This window comes from Otolemur garnettii, unplaced genomic scaffold, assembly GCF_000181295.1.
Source record: "Otolemur garnettii isolate 467f Iridium unplaced genomic scaffold, OtoGar3 scaffold00095, whole genome shotgun sequence".
NCBI lineage: Eukaryota > Metazoa > Chordata > Mammalia > Primates > Galagidae > Otolemur > Otolemur garnettii.
The window spans coordinates 1,482,573-1,489,406 of NW_003852490.1; positions in this window are offsets into that span (position 1 = coordinate 1,482,573).

Below are 6,834 nucleotides of genomic sequence, written 5' to 3' on the forward strand. Positions count from 1 at the left end.
AGACATCAGAAGTTCAGTTTGGGACTTCCTAGTCTAGACAGTCTAATCTAACCTGTCTAGACAGTTAAACTAGCACATCTTGTTTAGACTTGCTTTTAGACAGTTTTGGACTTGTTATGTGTATTAACAAGTTTTGAAATGTGTATTAAATATCAAGTGGAGATGTTGAGCAGCCAATTGAACATATGAATCTGCACTTGAAGAAAAAGGTCTGTTCTAGGGTTGTATGTTATTCATATTCCTGAAAACTGGATGAGATCACCAAAGAATTGAGCACTAAGAGGTTGGGAGAACAGAAGGAATCCACAAGAACACTAAGATGGAGCAGCAGTGAGGTGGAAAGAAAGCCGAGTGTGGGAGAGGGCGTGCTCAACTCTGCAATGCTGCTACCAACCAGGTAAGACGAGGACTGGAAATGACACTGGAGTTAGCAATGGGGAAGTCATTAGTGACCTTGACAGTGGGGTGTTTGATGGGGCCACGGGGGAGCAAAACCAGACCGCAGTGGGTTCAAGAGAGAATGGGAGCAGAGCTGGAGGTAGTGAGCACAGACAACTCTTTCAATTAGTTCTGCAGGAAAGGGGAGCAAAGAAATAGGGGTGGGGGCCTTAGGTTGGTAAGGGATGTAGAATCAACAAAATGCTTTTTTTTTTTTTTTTAAGTTGGGAGTAGCAATATATATATATATGTTTGTTTGTTCGTTTTCAGGTTTTGGACCCGCCACCTCCAGCATATGAGTGTGGGGCCGGCACCCTACTCCTTTGAGCTACAGGTGCTACCCGCGGTATATTTTTTTATGTTGGAAAAATATGTTCCATGAAAGACAAAAAGTTGATGAAGTCAGAAGAAAAAGGGGAGAAGTGCTAGAGTGATGTCCTTGAGTAAGAGGATGGAATGCAGTCTGCAAGTGAAGGAATTCGCTTTAGATAGGAGCATGAATAATGTATCCATGGTGACGGGTGGGAAGGCAGCATGCAGACATTTCTGCTATAGTATGATAAGTGTGCCCCTGAAATTTTTCATTCTCAAATTTATGCAATAAAAATAACAGAATTTATAGGGGGAAAAATAGGGCTGCGGCAGTCCATTTCAATCTTATCCTACTTTACAACCAGAGCCTTAACAAAAACACCTTCTAAATAAAAATATTAGCACAGTTAAAAAGACAGTCCAAATAATAAATACATCAGTAAATAAAGGGCTCTGCCTTTTCAAGAGAAGGGCAAAGGCACCTTGATAGAATTGGGCATAAGGTAGGATAGAAGCTGCCAAGTTACTCAATCAGCACTGTCTGTCTGGCCAAGGCACGATCTAGGGCCTAGCAGAACCAAGAAGAGCATGTGATAACGGGTGTCCTGTGTAGAGCCTTGTTCCGCAGCTTGCCCATGCACTGTGTCCTTCACATTCCACTGCCCTTATTGGGTGACACAAAATAATGTGCTAAGGGCAAACAAATCACTTGTGAACCAACCCAATTTCCACATCGTGGTGACATCATGTCTCTCTCTACTTAGCAATATTTGATGTAATGCCTGTTGTTACAGAAACACGTGTTGTTGGAGAACAGACTGGAAATGAGAGCAGATGCTGGAAGGTGGGCGGATGTGGTGGTGGTAGACTGTGGAAGTTATCTTCTGACCACTTCCATTTTCTCAGTGAAAACCTACGTGATAATTTACCCAGTCCCTGGGTCTATACTTGGAACAGCTACTCGTAGCAATTGCAGAATTCCCATAATGGCTTTCTGACCCAGGGGGTAAGGGTGTCAATTATTGGAAGAGCCAACATCAACTCCTTAGTCTCCCCCCTTCTTCCCAAAATAGAAAAACTAAAGCAAAATCACATTTTTGTAAGGCTGGCAGATACTAGTGCTGATGGAACTCTTGGGCTTCTGAAGACATCTTTGGGTTTGCTACTTGGACTCATTTGCTTTTAATAGAGGCCTGGGCAAGAGAAGGCTCTCCAGCTGGTCTGGCCCCACAGTAAGCAGCTCTACATTAACGCCCTCATGACCTTGGGGAGCTAATGGTGCTCAGAGCATCTGTGGCAGACTGGATGCTGTATGAGACCTGCGGCCAATCCCAGTAGGATAAGCACAGCTGTAGCCTCTTAGCTTTTGGAACAAAGCCAAGCTCTCTCCTGCAAGTAATTATTTTCCTTTTAGAAATAACTCTTGGTTTGCTACTACACCTTGCTTCTTCAGGCTTGACCATGTGACTTAAACTCCCCATCTTTTCTTTTGTTGAGACAGAGCCTCAAGTTGTCTCCCTGGGTAGTGTGCGGTGGCATCACAGCTCACAGCAACCTCCAACTCCTGGGCTCAAGTGATTCTCCTGCCTCTACCTCCCAAGTAGCTGGGACTACAGGCGCCCGCCACAACGCCTGGCCATTTTTTGGTTGCAGCCGTCATTGTTGTTTGGCAGGCCCAGGTTGGATTCGAACCCGCCACCTTAGGTGTATGTGGCTGGCACCTTAGCCACTTGAGCCACAGGCGCCGAACCTAAACTCCCCATCTTAAACTGTAAGTGATTTAGTCCACCAAGCCCAGCCCCACTCACCCTCATCAGGTGGAAGTGGTACATATCAGCGCTGTACTCCACCAGTGACCAAATTCACCAGCTGCAGGACAGTCAATGCCTTATTCCCTCAGTGGGCATTCTGCCATGCCCCTACCTCATGGTTGCGGTCACATGAGAAAATCCCAACGAGCAGGTCACCAGGGAGAAAAACATCAAATCTAGTTTACAGATGGTTCTGCAAGTCTTTCTGGCACCAGGGGGATTTAACCATAGCCCCACTCAAGGTGAGGGACAGTGGGGAAAGAAAACCCTCTCCCAGAGCAGAACTTTGAGTGGTCCACATCAGATACTTTGCCTGGAAGGAGAGATGGGCTGAGAGCTCCACACCATGTCCTAGGCAGTGGCTAATGGTCAGGGACATGAAAGTGGGACTGGAGGACAGAACTGTGTAAGGACATCCAATAACAGGCCCCCAAATGGGAGAATATTTGTGTCTAATTGGGATGGTCACTAGAGAACCTGCTGTGGAGAGCTTCTAAGTATGCAGGTGGAAGCTTGTCTGCCCTTCCCCTGTCCTCTGGCATTTGCTCTATGGCCTTGCAGACAAGGTGGCCCTGGTTGCAGGGATGAAGATGATACATTGGTCCAACAAGAGCTTCTCACCAAGGCTGATGCAGCTTCTGCCACTGCTGACTAATTTTCAGCAACATTGACAAATCCTGAGATTTGTTATAACACTATTGCTGTGGTTGGAGTTTGACCCCTCTGAAACTCATATCGAATTTTGATCCTCACTGTGGCAGAGTTGGGAGGTAAGGGCCTAGTGGAGGGTGTTTAGGTCATGGGGATAGATCCCTCATGAATAGATTAATGCCCTCCCGAGGGACTGAATTTGTTTTCACTCTTGCAGAAATGGATTAGTTGCCAGAGAGCGGGTTGTTATGAAAGTGAGTTCTGCTTCCTCGCTCTCCATGTGATCTCTTTGCATATGCCTGCTCTCCCTTCTGCTTCTCCATCATACTTTGACCTGGCATGTGGCCCTCACCAGAGGTTAGCCAGATGTAGCACTATGCTCTTAAACTTCCCAGCCCGCAGAATCGTGAGCTCAATCAATGTATTTTCTTTATAAGCCATCCAGTCTCAAGTATTCTGTTACAGAGTAGACTAAGACAGCTGTAAACAGGGGGCGAATTATATTGAAAACCCTCTCTTTGTGGGTAGGGCAATAATGTGTCCTCACTGAAATAGTTATTACAGATTTGGATTCTCTATGCCAACAACACCTTCCATGAACTTAACAATTGCCTGTTCACTATTGTTCATTTGCATGTAACAAAGCTTCTCACCAAACAGCTCTTTTTACATGGATGTGAGTGAGACAAGAGGCTGAGGCTCATAAGATTCTCGCCTTACCATGTATCCTATCTCTTGAAACAGAAAGTCTTAGGGCACAGCAGAATGGCCTAGTGAATGCTCAGGTGTCAGTAGGAAGAGAACTCCTTCAGAGAATTGTGGGATTGTGTAGGATTGTGTGCTGTGAATCAGTGGCCAACAGATGGCGCTGTTTCTCCCATAGTCAGAATAATAAAGAGCTGGAAGCGAGACTGGGCCTGTTACTGATTCACTCCTAATTACCCTATTGAAACTTTTGCATCTTATTATTGGAGCATTTGGGCTCCCTGGTTTAGAGTTCTCAATGCCTCTAGTTCCAGGTGGGAAACTTTAGTGCTGTCACCTAATGCAGGATATATTCCACACTATCCCTTGCTCTCCCCCTCATCTCATGGAAAGATCAGTTACATTACAACAAATACCACCACCACCACCACCACTTTCGCGTGGTGAAGTGATTGATCCACCAAGCCCAGCCCAGCAGCACACTCTCATCAGATGGAAGTGGTATGGAAGTGGGTCTCCTTTCTAATAGGGCAACTGTGATAAAAGAGCCTTCCCCATGGGGAGAGGTATAACCTTGGTGCAGGGCAGTCTGAATTTGGTCTACCAGCTCTTTCCAAGCTGCTGTCCACATGGGATACTTGGGGGACCCATGTCCCAGTTCCCTCTGCCGGGGGGAGAGACAGGGGGAAAGCCTCCAGTTCTGAGGGACTCTAAATTTGAATGTAGCCAGCTCCTCACTCTGGGAGAAGGAGTGCCCTCCAGTTCCCAGCTGTTCCTTGTATGTAATCCACTGTGAGCAGCCAGAGTCATTTCTGGACAGCCTTCTCCTTACAAAACAGTTCTGAAGAGAGGATTTCTTCTGTCAGCAAACGTGACAACGAAGCCATTGAATTAGGGGGTGAGACTGCCACGTGACTAGTTTGCATTCTTGATTCCACTGAGGAAAGGCACAAACAGGGTTAGCTGTGTGAGGTGGAGTTTTCTCCAAGCCCTGGGGAGAGGTATGTCCGGAACGCTGTCATCCACCAAGACCAGAGCTGAGACAGACTTCCTTGCAGATAGTTTATGTTTGGAGGGGCAGGGGCTAGAAGGTGTGAAGTACAGAAAGAGGAAAAGGAAATCTGAGAATGCATTACAGAGCCAGTTACCACTGTGAGCAGCCAGGATCTGATTCAATAAGGCTCCTCTCCAAAGCTCAGTAAAATACAACCCTGTATGTCCACCCAAGGGACAAGAAGAGAGTCGCCACCAACTCAAGTCCCCCTTCGGTTATGAGTAGGATGACTTTCAATTCTTCCCTGCTTTTAACATTTCAGTCCCACAATTTAATTTGTTATTTAGAGAATGTCAGAGGGAACTAGAGGAGGAATGGAAACCACCCAGAAATCAGATTCCTGATCATGTGTTACCCTTGTCCAAAGGAGAGGGATGAGCAGGGTTTTGTTTGCGTGAAGTACAATTGCATTATGTTACAAAGGAATGTTAGTTATTTGGAGAAAGTTTAAATGTGGAATAAAAACTGATATTGATGTGGGGCATCCAAAGAGTGTACCAAAATGGTAAGTTAGCATATGATGGGGTTACCCTGAAACACCTTTCCAAGTTTGGGGAATTTTCTATCTTTTGACTCCTACCTCTCCAAGGCAGAAACCAGATGTTTCCCAATCTCTGTCACAGGTAGAATGCAGGCCAGACACTGACCTATGACAATTTGATTGCGACGTGAGCTATGTTGAGGGAGGGTGGCAGCAGAAGCATCTGGCCTCAGGGGCCAATAAGGGAAAAGAGGTTTAGCATTCAGGGCTCAGCATCGGTGGTGAAGCCAGGGTGTGGGTGCCTGCGGATGGTTTGGGTGCTCTTCTTACCAGATTAATTTCCTGGACCTTGTGAGCATCCTAATATATTTTTTAAACAAACTGCTTTTCTTCTAAACTACCATAGATACTGTGGACTGCAACTGGGCTCCAGGCTGGCAGCCAGGCTGTGAGGGCCCCGCCCGCCCTGCGGGCACTGCAAGTCTGATTCTCAGTGGAGTGCTTTCACAGGTTTTGCATTTTTTCAATGTTATCATTTTTTGCTGTCCCTCATCTCCCCAAAATCACTTTTAGTGTTTGGGGATCTCAAGATTTTTTCGTTGTGTGCCTAAGCTTTACTCCCATCTTTTGGAGAAAAGGAAAAAAAGTGCGTGGGTGGAGTGTGTGACCAAAAGGCAGACAATGGCAGGTGGAAAAATACCTTTCTTCACTGACTGTGACAATGGAGTGGGTCCTATGGGGCAGGGGTTCTAAATGGCCTCAGTGTACTTGGCAGAATTCGATCATGATGTTAGTTTCTGCTAAAATATTTTTAATATCAAATGCACATGACAACAAAGCTTTTTTGAGAATTTGTGAAAATTTGAGGCTATCTTCTAGTTGAAGTAACATCTTTATTTTTCCTCCAGCACAGGGCCCAGGGCATAGGGTGTCACACACACATGAACAATTAATGTTTTTTTGTTTGTTTATTTGTTTAACTAAATTGAACTACCCCCAGGTAGGAGAGAACAAATAAACACCTGTGGATCTAACAACCAGTGAGTCCAAAGGACTCTGAGAAACCATTCAGGAGACAAACAGCTGTCAGGGGAAGATACCAATTTCCTATGTAACCTAGAAAGCTAAGTCTCTTCAGGGATTCAAAATAAATTGAAGTTCAAGAGGAACTGCTCTGTTAGCTATTAAGTAAATATGACTGTTCAGGGAGCTACGCAAGAAAGCCTTTCCACTAAAATTAGGTAAGATGCGAAGTCTTAACAGAGAAGTCCTGCTAATTAAGAATTATCGGCTCAGCGCCTATAGCTCAACCGGCTAAGGCGCCAGCCACGTACACCTAAGGTGGCGGGTTCGAATCCCCAGCCCGGACCCGCCAAACAACA